General features: G+C 51.0%; 1 long non-coding RNA gene across 1 annotated transcript; it reads left to right on the plus strand.

Moving 5' to 3' along the window:
* The first annotated feature begins 10,197 nt into the window (after positions 1 to 10,197).
* LOC131081974 (uncharacterized) lies at positions 10,198 to 10,870 on the plus strand. The gene is made up of 3 exons (XR_009114298.1): positions 10,198 to 10,502; positions 10,598 to 10,641; positions 10,743 to 10,870. It is a non-coding gene; the product is annotated as an uncharacterized LOC131081974 (long non-coding RNA).
* The last annotated feature ends 1,141 nt before the right edge of the window (positions 10,871 to 12,011 follow it).

Genomic DNA, 12,011 nt, shown 5'->3' on the forward strand with positions numbered 1-12,011 from the left:
CTCTTCTGTCTTTGGAAGCATCCAGTCAGGTGTCTTGTCAGGTCTTGTTCTGAGCTGTCCGGACAGCTATGCCCCACCTGGATCCATTTTGGTGGATTAGGACTTGTAAGAATGTGAGGGCAGGCAGAGGATTCCGACCATAGGATTCTTAGGCATCCGGTTTTGCTGTTCTTGGAATAAATCCTTCAGTCACCTTCTTCCTCCAGGGTTCTCTGAGCTTCATCAGCTCACCATCAGTTTCAACTCGGTCATGTCCTTTTGCATTCTATCAGTCCTTGCGCCCATTTTCTTTGCCGGTAGATTTCTGTCTGTGTGTTGTGTGCTTTGTTTGTCATGTCCTGTCTGTCCTGCGTCACGGGTGTCAGCACACATTTGTGCCGGAGCTGCTCTGCCCTGCCGCATAGCCTGGTGCGATAGGAGAGGGCCCGGGGACTTGGAATGTGTAATGTGGGGTGTAGTTGGACTCTAGGTGGGATTTGTAGATGGACACAGGATATCTGGAGCTCCTCAGTTATCCTGCAACAGTTTGACTCTTGTCCTATCTTTTTTTTCAGATTGAGATGGATTGAATATGTGTCAGAGGGCCCCATCCCGTTGAGGGGGTTGCCCCGAGCAGGTGAGGCCCCATTTGTCTCTGCAGCAGAAGTGTATATGGTGACTGTGTTAAAGCACTGTTCTTTGTCTTTCTTTTTAGGAAGTCAATCTGGATACCAGCAGCCAAGGTGAGCAGCGGAGAGAAGTGGTTCTTATTGCTCAGCTCTCAAGAACAACAATTTTTCAGCAGATGGATCATGTCGCAAGAGAGATCTGCCCAGTGTCAAGGATGATGTTTGAGATTGAAGCTTCAGGTGAGTTGAGGGTTTTGACTGGGAGAGAGAGGGTGCTCAGGTATCCAGTTAGGAGTTCTTGGGAAAGGGGTTTGCAGGCAGCAGGGTGAGAAAGGGTGTTTATTTGTTTATTTGAGGGCCCCCCCACACAAGGCTGTTCAGAAGCCTAGCAGAGGCATTCCCATGTCTCGCAGCACACAAGGTCATCCACTGTACTCACAGCAATGCCATTTACCTTTGCCTTTCTCTTACCCAGGTACCGCCCCTAATGCAGGCCACAGCCTTGGAATCAGGATGAAGCTGGAGCCTGAGGGAGCCAGGCACACTCAGGAGAGGGCAAGTAGCTGACTGGCTGGGATATGTCCCCCATAATTCTGGACACATACTTTTGTTTTGGTTTTCTTTCTTGTAGCTGACCAAGAGGCTAACAGGCTGTCAGGGGCCCTCCGAGACAGACTCATTTCAGGACCAACGTGGATTGCCATCACTCATCATCCAAAAGATAAGTTGGGAGCCTTTGCCTGGAGATGGGAGTGTAGGAGATTGGGAGTTTTTGGGCCAGATTTACCAACTAGTGGAGGGAAAAGCAATCTTGTCCAAGGGCATGTTAGGACAAGTGAAGGGAGAGACTCTACTTTTAATGGCATCTTTTAGGCGGGCAGTGCAGAACAGCTCCGGTCTGTCTGGTGTTGTGCCGTGTGCCTGTTACCTGGTGTGTCTTTGGGGTCCCTTTTGCCTTCTCCGCTCGAGGCCCTCACCGCAAGCATGATGTGTCGTGTTTCACGTCCCCCTGTTGGTCACGTTCCGTGTCACGGGTGTCTGCCCATATTTGTGCCGGAGCTCTTTTGCCCTGCCGCCAGGCCTGCTGCAATAGGACAAACCCTGGGGAGTTGGAATTTGTAATGTGGGATGTACTTGAGCTCTAGATGCTTTTCCTAGATTTACATAAGGTGTTTGCTGCTTTTGAGTTATCCTGGTGGTGTTTGACATATGTTCTAACTTTCTTTCAGGTGCAGCTGCATTCCGGGTGTGGCAGAGGGTCAGGGTTAGGAGGTGCCGGGCCTTCTTAGGAGCGCGGTGAGTAGCAGAGCGGTGGGGTTTTGGCCGATGCGGTGCCAAGGTCAGGCACTGATGTTTGGTTGTCTTTAATCTAGCTGTCTGAGAGACACCAGCCCGGTGGCAGCAGGACCTTCCCAGGTGACAAGGTGGCCTTTCTTTGCACCTGACAGGGACCGGCATCCCCAGATGTCTGAGAGATAAGTAGAGGGCTGTGACCCACAGAGGGGATGAAGGCATGGTGCTGGTTTGGGAATTACGGGGAGGGGTTTTTGAGTCCAATTTGGAGGGGGGGTGTTCATGAGGTGGCCCCTTAGGCCCCATAAAAGCCACGTCTCACTTTTGATCACAGTGCTGAGGAGCGCAGGGCAGAGCAGTCCCGGGGTGTCTCGTGTCTTTTGTCTCTTGTGCATTATGAGTTGTTTGTGTATGCCATGTCTTTTACCTTAGGGGGGCCTGTCAGAAACCTTGGCATCCTTGTTAGCATCTGTGATCTCTGCATTCCTTGGCTTGGCACCCGGGCCATAGAACTTTTGACTGGGGAGCTCAGACAGGCATCAGACTCTCTTCTGTCTTTGGAAGCATCCAGTCAGGTGTCTTGTCAGGTCTTGTTCTGAGCTGTCCGGACAGCTATGCCCCACCTGGATCCATTATGGTGGATTAGGACTTGTAATATTACGAGGTTAGGTAGAGGGTTCTGACTGTAGGATTCCTAGGCATCCATCTTTGCAGTTATTGGAATAAATCATTCAGTTAGCATCTTCTTCCTCCAGGGTTCTCTGAGCCTCATCAGCTGACCATCGGTCTCAGCTCGGTCATCTCCTTTTGCATTCTCTCAGTCCTTGCAGCCATTTTCCTTGCCAAGAGATTTCTGTTCCTGTTGTGTCCCCGTTGTCTGTCCTGTCTGTCCTGTGTCACGGGTGTCATCACACATTTGTGCCGGGGCTGCTCTGCCCTGCCGCACAGCCTGGTGCAATAGGAGAAGTTCTGGGGACTTGGCATTTGTAATGTGGGGTGTAGTTGGACTCTAGATGGGATTTGTAGATGGACACATCATATCTGGAGCTCATCAGTTATCCTGCAACAGTGTGACTCTTGTCCTAACTTTTTTTTCAGATTGAGATGGATTGAATATGTGCCAGAGGGCCCCGTCCCGGGTGAGGGGATTGCCCCGAGCAGGTGAGGCCCCATTTGTCTCTGCAGCAGAAGTGTATGTGGTGACTGTGTTACAGCACTGTTCTTTGTCTTTCTTTTTAGGAAATCAATCTGGATACCAGCAGCCAAGGTGAGCAGCGGAGAGAAGTGGTTGTTATTGCTCAGCTCTCAAGCACAACAATTTTTCAGCCGATTCATCGTGTCACAAGAGGGATCTGCCCAGTGTCAAGGATGATGTTTGAGATTGAGGCTTCAGGTGAGTTGAGGATTGTGACTGGGAGAGGGAGGGTGAGTAGGTATCCAGTTAGGAGTTCTTGGGAGGGGGTTTGCAGGCAGCAGCGTGAGAAAGGGTGTTTATTTGTTTATTTGAGGGCCCCCCCACACAAGGCTGTTCAGAAGCCTAGCAGAGGCATTCCCGTGTCTTACAGCACACAAGGTCATCCACTGCACTCACAGCAATGGCATTTAACTTTGCCTTTCTCTTACCCAGGTGCCACCCCTAATGAAGGCCACAGCCTTGGAATCAGGATGAAGCTGGAGCCTGAGGGAGCCAGGCACGCTCAGGAAAGGGCAAGTAGCTGCCTTGCAGGGATTTGGCCCGCATAACTCTGGACTCACACTTTGGTTTCGGTTTACTTTATTGTAGCTGACCAAGAGGCTCACAGGCCATCACAGAGCCCTCCGAGGCAGACTCATTTCAGGTGCAACGTGGATCCACATCGCTGATCATCCAAAAGATAAGTTGGGGGCCAGGGCCTGGAGATGAGAGAATAGTGGGTTGGTAGTTCTTGGGGCAGATTTAGAAATTAGCAAAGAGAAGAGCATTCTTCTCCAAGGGCCTCTTAGGACAGCTAAAGGGAGAGGCTCTACTTTTGATGGCAGCTTTCAGGTGCGCAGTGCAGAACAGCTCCGGTGTGTGCCGTGTTCCTAGTGTGTCTTTGGGGTCCCTTTTGCCCTCTTCCCTCGAGGCCCTCACCACAAGCATGATGTGTTGTGTTTCTTGTCCCCCTGTTTGTCACATTCTGTGTCACGGGTGTCTGCGGGTATTTGTGCCGGAACTGTTCTGCCCTGCCCATGGCCTGCTGCAGTAGGACAAGCCTTGGGGAGTTGAAATTTGTAATGTGGGCTGTACTTGGGCTCTAGATGCTGTTCCTAGATTGACATAAGGTGTTTGCAGCTTGTGAGTTACCCTGGTTTTGTTTGACATAAGTTCTAACTTTCTTTCAGGTGCAGATGCATTCCATGTGTGGCAGAGGGTCAGGGTTAGGAGGTGCCGGGCCTTCTTAGGAGCGCGGTGAGTAGCTGAGTGGTGGGGTTTTGGCCGATGCGGTGCCAAGGTCAGGCACTGATGTTTGGTTGTCTTTAATCTAGCTGTCTGAGAGACACCAGCCCGGTGGCAGCAGGACCTTCCCAGCTGACGAGGTGGCCTTTCTTTGCACCTGACAGGGACCAGCATCCCCAGATGTCTGAGAGATAAGTAGAGGGCTGTGACCCACAGAGGGGATGAAGGCATGGTGCTGGTTTGGGCATGACCGGGAGGCGTTTTTGAGTCCAATTTGGAGGTGGGTGGTGTTCATGAAGTGGCCCCTTAGGCCCCATAAAAGCAAAGTCTCACTTTTGATCGCAGTGCTGAGGTGCGCAGGGCAGAGCAGTCCCGGTGTGTCTCGTGTCCTTTGTCTGTTGTGCATTATGTGTTGTTTGTGTATGTCATGTCTTTTACCTTAGGGGGGCCTGTCAGAAACCTTGGCATCCTTGTTAGCATCTGTGATCTCTGCATTCCTTGGCTTGGCACCCGGGCCATAGAACTTTTGACTGGGGAGCTCAGACAGGCATCAGACTCTCTTCTGTCTTTGGAAGCATCCAGTCAGGTGTCTTGTCAGGTCTTGTTCTGAGCTGTCCGGACAGCTATGCCCCACCTGGATCCATTATGGTGGATTAGGACTTGTAAGAATGTGAGGGCAGGCAGAGGATTCTGACCATAGGATTCCTAGGCATCGATCTTTGCTGTTCTTGGAATAAATCCTTCAGTTAGCATGTTCTTCCTCCAGGGTTCTCTGAGCCTCATCAGCTGACCGTCAGTTTGAACTCAGTCATCTCCTTTTGCATTCTCTCAGTCCTTGCAGCCATTTTCCTTGCCAAGAGATGTCTGTTCCTGTTGTGTCCCCGTTGTCTGTCCTGTCCTGTCCTGCCTGTCCTGTGTCACGGGTGTCATCACACATTTGTGCCGGGGCTGCTCTGCCCTGCCGCACAGACTGGTGCGATAGGAGAAGTCCTGGGGACTTGGAATTTGTAATGTGGGGTGTAGTTGGACTCTAGATGGGATTTGTAGATGGACACATCATATCTGGAGCTCTTCAGTTATCCTGCAACAGTGTGACTCTTGTCCTAACTTTTTTTCCAGAATCAGATGGATTAAATCTGTGCCAGCGGGCCCCATCCCGGGTGAGGGGATTGCCCCGAGCAGGTGAGGCCCCATTTGTCTCTGCAGCAGAAGTGTGTATGGTGACTGTGTTACAGCTCTGTTCTTTGTCTTTCTTTTTAGGAAATAAATCTGGATTCCAGCAGCCAAGGTGGGCAGCAGAGAGAAGTGGTTGTTATTGCTCAGCTCTCAAGCACAACAATTTTTCAGCAGATTGATCGTGTCACAAGAGGGATCTGCCCAGTGTCAAGGATGATGTTTGAGATTGAGGCTTCAGGTGATTGAGGATTGTGACTGGGAGAGGGAGGGTGTTCAGGTATCCAGTTAGGAGTTCTTGGGAGGGGGTTTGCAGGCAGCAGGGTGAGAAAGGGTGTTTATTTGTTTATTTGAAGGCCTCCCCCCACAAGGCTGTTCAGAAGCCTAGCAGAGGCATTGCCATGTCTTACAGCACACAAGGTCATCCACTGCAGTCACAGCAATGCCATTTAACTTTGCCTTTCTCTAACCCAGGTGCCACTCCTAATAAAGGCCACCGCCTTGGAATCAGGATGAAGCTGGAGCCAGAGGGAGCCAGGCACGCTCAGGAAAGGGCAAGTAGCTGCCTGTGTGGGATTTGGCCCACATAAGTCTGAACTCATAGTTTGGTTTTGGTTTTCTTTATTGCAGCTGACCGAGAGGCTCGCAGGCCATCACAGAGCCCTCCGAGGCAGACTCATTTCAGGTGCAACGTGGATCCACATCGCCGATCATCCAAAAGGTAAGTCGGGGGCCACGGCCTGGAGATGGGAGAGTGTCAGGTTGGGAGTTCTTGCGCCAGATTTAAAAATTGGCAGTGGGAAAAGCAATCTTCTCCAAGGGCCTCTTAGGACAGGTAAAGGGAGAGGCTCTACTTTTGATGGCAGATGTCAGGCGGGCAGTGCAGAACAGCTCTGGTCTGTCTGGTGTTGTCTCGTGTGCCGTGTTACCTGGTGTGTCTTTGGGGTCCCTTTTGCCTTCTCCCCTCGAGACCCTCACCACAAGCATGATGTGTCGTGTTTCTTGTCCCCCGTGTTTGTCACGTTCTGTGTCACGGGTGTGTACACACGTTTGTGCCGGAGCTGCTCTGCCCTGCCCATGGCCTGCTGCAGTAGGACAAACCATAGGGAGTGGGAATTTGTAATGTGGGGTGTACTTGGGCTCTGGATGCTGTTCCCAGATTGACATAAGGTGTTTGCAGCTTGTGAGTTACCCTGGTTTTGTTTGACATAAGTTCTAACTTTCTTTCAGGTGCAGATGCATTCCACGTGTGGCAGAGGGTCAGGGTTAGGAGGTGCCGGGCCTTCTTAGGAGCGCGGTGAGTAGCAGAGTGGTGGGGTTTTGGCCGATGCGGTGCCAAGATCAGGCACTGATGTTTGGTTCTCTTTAATCTAGCTGTCTGAGAGACACCAGCCCGGTGGCAGCAGGACCTTCCCAGGTGACGAGGTGGCCTTTCTTTGCACCTGACAGGGACCAGCATCCCCAGATGTCTGAGAGATAAGTAGAGGGCTGTGACCCACAGAGGGGATGAAGGCATGGTGCTGGTTTGGGAATTACGGGGAGGGGTTTTTGAGTCCAATTTGGAGGGTGGGGTGTTCATGAGGTGGCCCCTTAGGCCCCATAATAGCCACGTCTCACTTTTGATCCCAGTGCTGAGGTGTGCAGGGCAGAGCAGTCCCGGGGTGTCTCGTGTCCTTTGTCTGTTGTGCATTATGTGTTGTTTGTGTATGCCATGTCTTTTACCTTAGGGGGGCCTGTCAGAAACCTTGGCGTCCTTGTTAGCATCTGTGATCTCTGCATTCCTTGGCCTGGCACCCGGGCCATAGAACTTTTGACTGGGGAGCTCAGACAGGCATCAGACTCTCTTCTGTCTTTGGAAGCATCCAGTCAGGTGTCTTGTCAGGTCTTGTCCTGAGCTGTCCGGACAGCTATGCCCCACCTGGATCCTTTATGGTGGATTAGGACTTGTAATATTACGAGGTTAGGTAGAGGGTTCTGACTGTAGGATTCCTAGGCATCCATCTTTGCAGTTATTGGAATAAATCATTCAGTTAGCATCTTCTTCCTCCAGGGTTCTCTGAGCCTCATCAGCTCACCATCGGTCTCAGCTCGGTCATCTCCTTTTGCGTTCTCTCAGTCCTTGCAGCCATTTTCCTTGCCAAGAGATGTCTGTTCCCGTTGTGTCCCCGTTGTCTGTCCTGTCCTGTCTGTCCTGTGTCACGGGTGTCTGCACACATTTGGGACGGGGCTGCTCTGCCCTGCGGCATAGCCAGCTGCGATAGGAGAAGTCCTCGGGACTTGGAATGTGTAATGCGGGGTGTAGTTGGACTGTAGGTGGGTTTTGTAGATGGACACAGGATATCTGGAGCTCCTCAGTTATCCTGCAACAGTTTGACTCTTGTCCTACCTTTTTTTTCAGATTGAGATGGATTAAATCTGTGCCAGAGGGCCCCATCCCGTTGAGGGGATTGCCCCGAGCAGGTGAGGCCCCATTTGTCTCTGCAGCAGAAGTGTGTATGGTGACTGTGTTACAGCTCTGTTCTTTGTCTTTCTTTTTAGGAAGTAACTCTGGATACCAGCAGCCTAGGTGAGCAGCAGAGAGAAGTGGTTGTTATTGCTCAGCTCTGAAGCACAACAATTTTTCAGCAGATTCATTGTGTCACAAGAGGGATCTGCCCAGTGTCAAGGATGATGTTTGGGATTGAGGCTTCAGGTGAGTTGAGGATGGTGACTGGGAGAGGGAGGGTGATCAGGTATCCAGTAAGGAGTTCTTGGGAGGGGGTTTGCAGGCAGCAGGGTGAGAAAGGGTGTTTATTTGTTTATTTGAGGGCCCCCCCAACACAAGGCTGTTCAGAAGCCTAGCGGAGGCATTGCCATGTCTTAGAGCACACAAGGTCATCCACTGCAGTCACAGCAATGCCATTTAACTTTGCCTTTCTCTAACCCAGGTGCCACTCCTATGGAAGGCCACATCCTTGGAATCAGGATGAAGCTGGAGCCTGAGGGAGCCAGGCACGCTCAGGAAAGGGCAAGTAGCTGCCTTGCTGGGATTTCGCCCACATAAGTCTGAACTCATACTTTGGTTTTGGTTTTCTTTATTGTAGCTGACTGGGAGGCTAACAGGCCATCACAGAGCCCTCCGAGGCAGACTCATTTCAGGTGCAGCGTGGATTCCCCTCACCAATCATCCAAAAGATAAGTTTGGGGCCACGGCCTGGAGATGGGAGTGTAGCAGGTTGGGAGTTCTTGGGGCAGAGTTAAAAAGCAGCAGAGGGAAAAGCATTCTTCTCCAAGGGCCTGTTAGGACAGCTAAAGGGAGAGGCTCTTCTTTTGATGGCAGCTGTCAGGCGGGCAGTGCAGAACAGCTGCGGTCTGTGTCCTCTTGTCTGGTGTGCTGTGTTCCCTAGTGTGTCTTTGGGGTCCCTTTTGCCCTCTTCCCTCGAGGCCCTCACCACAAGCATGATGTGTTGTGTTTGGTGTCCCCCTGTTTGTCACGTTCTGTGTCACGGGTGTCTGCAGGTATTTGTGCCGGAGCTGTTCTGCCCTGCCGCATGGCGTGCTGCAATGGGACAAGCCTGGGGAGTTGAAATTTGTAATGTGGGCTCTACTTGGGCACTAGGTGCTATTCCTAGGTTTACATAAGGTGTTTCCAGCTTGAAAGTTAAAGTTATTGTGGAGGTGTGTGACATATGTTCTAACTTTCTTTCAGGTGTGGATGCATTGCATCCATGGCAGAGGGTCAGGGTTAGGAGGTGCTGGGCATTCCTAGGAGCATGGTGAGTAGCAGAGTGGTGGGGTTTTGGCCGATGCGGTGCCAAGGTCAGGCACTGATGTTTGGTTCTCTTTAATCTAGCTGTCTGAGAGACACCAGCCCGGTGCCAGCAGGACCTTACCAGGTGACGAGGTGGCCTTTCTTTGCACCTGACACAGGCATCCCCTGATGTCTGAGAGATAAGCAGAGGGCTGCAATCCTCAGAGGGGATGAACGTGGGGTGCTTTGTCAGGACTCCCTGAGGTGGGGGTCTGAGTTGGCTCTGGCAATGAGGTTATCCAAGATGTTGCCCCTTAGGTCCCATAAAAGCAAAGTCTCCCTTTTGGTCACAGTGCTGAGGTGTGCAGCAGGGCAGAGCAGTCCTGGTGTGTCTTGTGTCACTTGTGTATTGTGTGTTTTCCTGGATATCTCATGTCTCTTATCTTAGCCCTGTGAGGGGCCTCTCAGAAACCTTTCCTAGCATCCGTGATCTCAGCGTTCCTCGCCCTGGCACCCATGCCATAGATCTTTTGACTGGGGAGCTCACACAGGCATCAGAAATGCATCTCTCTTTAGAAGCGTCCAGTCAAATGTCTTGTCATGTCTTGTTCTGAGCTGTACGGACAGCCATGCTGCGCAATGATCCATTATAGCAGAGTAGGACTTGTAAGGATGTGAGGTTAGGGAGAGGATTCTGACTGTAGGATTCTCGGGCATCCATCTTTGCAGTTTTTGGAATAAATCATTCTGTTTGCATCTTCTTCCTCCAGGGTTCTCTGAGCCTCATCAGCTCGCCATCAGCTTCAACTCTTCTTCTTTTGCATTCTCTCAGTCCTTGCAGCCATTTTCCTTGCTAAGAGATTTCCGTTCCTGTTGTGTCCCCAGTGTTTGTCACGTCTTGTCTGTCCTGTGTCACGGGTGTCTGCACACATTTGTGCTGGAGCTGCTGTTCTGCCTTGCTGCAATATGAGAAGTCTCAGGGACTTGGAATTTGTAATGTGTAGTTGGATTCTAGATGGGATTTGTAGATGGACACAGGATACGTGGAGCCCATAAGTTATCCTGCAGCCCTTTCACTTTCATCCTAACTTTCTTTTAGTTGCAGAAGGATAAATCCAGGGCAGAGCCCCCCATTCTGGGTGAGGGGATTCCCCTGTGAAGGTCAGTCACTGTTTGTCTCTGCAGAGGAAGCATAAATTGTGGCTGCTGCAGCTCTGCTCTTTGTCTTTATTTTTAGGAAGTCAAGGCAGAGAGCAGCTGTCAAGGCTGAGTGGGCAAGGTGAGCATTCAGTAGGGTACCGAAACAGTTGTTATTGCTGAGGTCTCAGTTTCTGGTGCAGCTCTAGGTATGTATTATTCCTCTTTTTATTTTAGATGGACTGCTTGCCATCTATCCTAGCCCAGCATGCCCATGCCAGGTGGGTTCAAGCTTAAGGTATCAGTGTGGCATACTTGTCAGGGTTGGGAGGTTGTGTTTTCACAGTATCTCAGCATGCTTTTCTGCTTTGTTTCTTTGCAGGTGCTGTCGCTGCCCTAGGCATGCCGGGGAAGAGAGGAGGGCAGGTGACTCGGAGTTTAGGCGGGCTGATTCCTAGGTGAGCGTTATGCAGCAGCATGCTAAGTGTGTACATTTTCTTTTTGCAGGTATCTTCCAGGCGGCCTCTGGAGTCAAATCAAGACTTGAGGTGAGCTGGGGCAGGGGTGCGAAGGAGTCCCGGGGATTACTGTTTTTGAGGGCAATAGTCACGTTTTCTGTTTTGCCTTAGGTACCCTGGGCAGGCTTGTAGCCACAGCTTGGAAGCGGCAGCACCGAAGCGCACACATTGAGAACGTCTCAACGTCCACGTCCGACCGAGGATGGATTTTGTCTGCTTGTCTTCCAAAAGCTAAGTATCGGGGCCAGTGGTTGGGAGAAGGGGAAAAGCCTTTACTATCACAGGAGGCAATCTGATGTCAGCTTAGCGGAGAGGTCTGTAGTGGGACAGGCTCCCTGGAAGTAAAGGGAGAGGGTTTCTCCTCAGCCTCACCAGAGCCTTTGCCGGGCAGGGCAGTTCCTACCCATCTCCACATTCTCGTGAACTTTGCGTCATCTGCCTTCCTCGACTTGAAGTCGTCACGGCTCTTTCCCCCGTGGAGCTTGCCTTCAGGTCCGGAGCTGTAGCCGCAGTCACCTGGCAGTCCGCTTCCTTCTCTAGGCTTGCTGAGCCTCTCGAGCATCCTCCTAACTGCTTTGGCCCTAACTTCCTTTAATGAGTTGCATTTCATCATCACGTGCTGTTGTCATAGGGCTTCCTTTCCCTTGGCCTCATTGGCCTCTGGCTCGTCTTGTGCTAGGACTCTCGGGTCCCTAAAGGGAAAGTGCCAAGCAGTTGCAACTTGTCTCTGTGTTATGTCATCTGTGTCTATGTTATGGTGTGTGTGTCCATTGTCTTCCACGGCATAGGCCTTTGTTACATCTCAATGCTTTATCGGCTCTCTTCTGTGCCATGTTCTACTCACATTCCTTGCCGGATATCCCTTATTCCAGCATCTTTACATTTTTACTCTTTGAGACAGGAATGTCTCACAGGGACAAGATGTTCTCATCCATCTTCCTTCTCACTATCAGCTTTGGTAGTGGGTTTTTTTCCATTTTCTTGAACTTCTAGAGGGAGCATCTTACACCCTCCTCACGTGACTGCAGTAGTTCTATAGGTTCCATCTTCTCAAAGGATACAGGGCTCAATAAGTAATCTTCCAGAGAGTTTTGTTAAGTCGTGGTTTATATTGTATGTTCCTATGTTGGCTT

The sequence above is a fragment of the Melospiza georgiana genome, chromosome 3 (assembly GCF_028018845.1).
Source record: "Melospiza georgiana isolate bMelGeo1 chromosome 3, bMelGeo1.pri, whole genome shotgun sequence".
In the NCBI taxonomy this organism is placed as follows: Eukaryota; Metazoa; Chordata; class Aves; order Passeriformes; family Passerellidae; genus Melospiza; species Melospiza georgiana.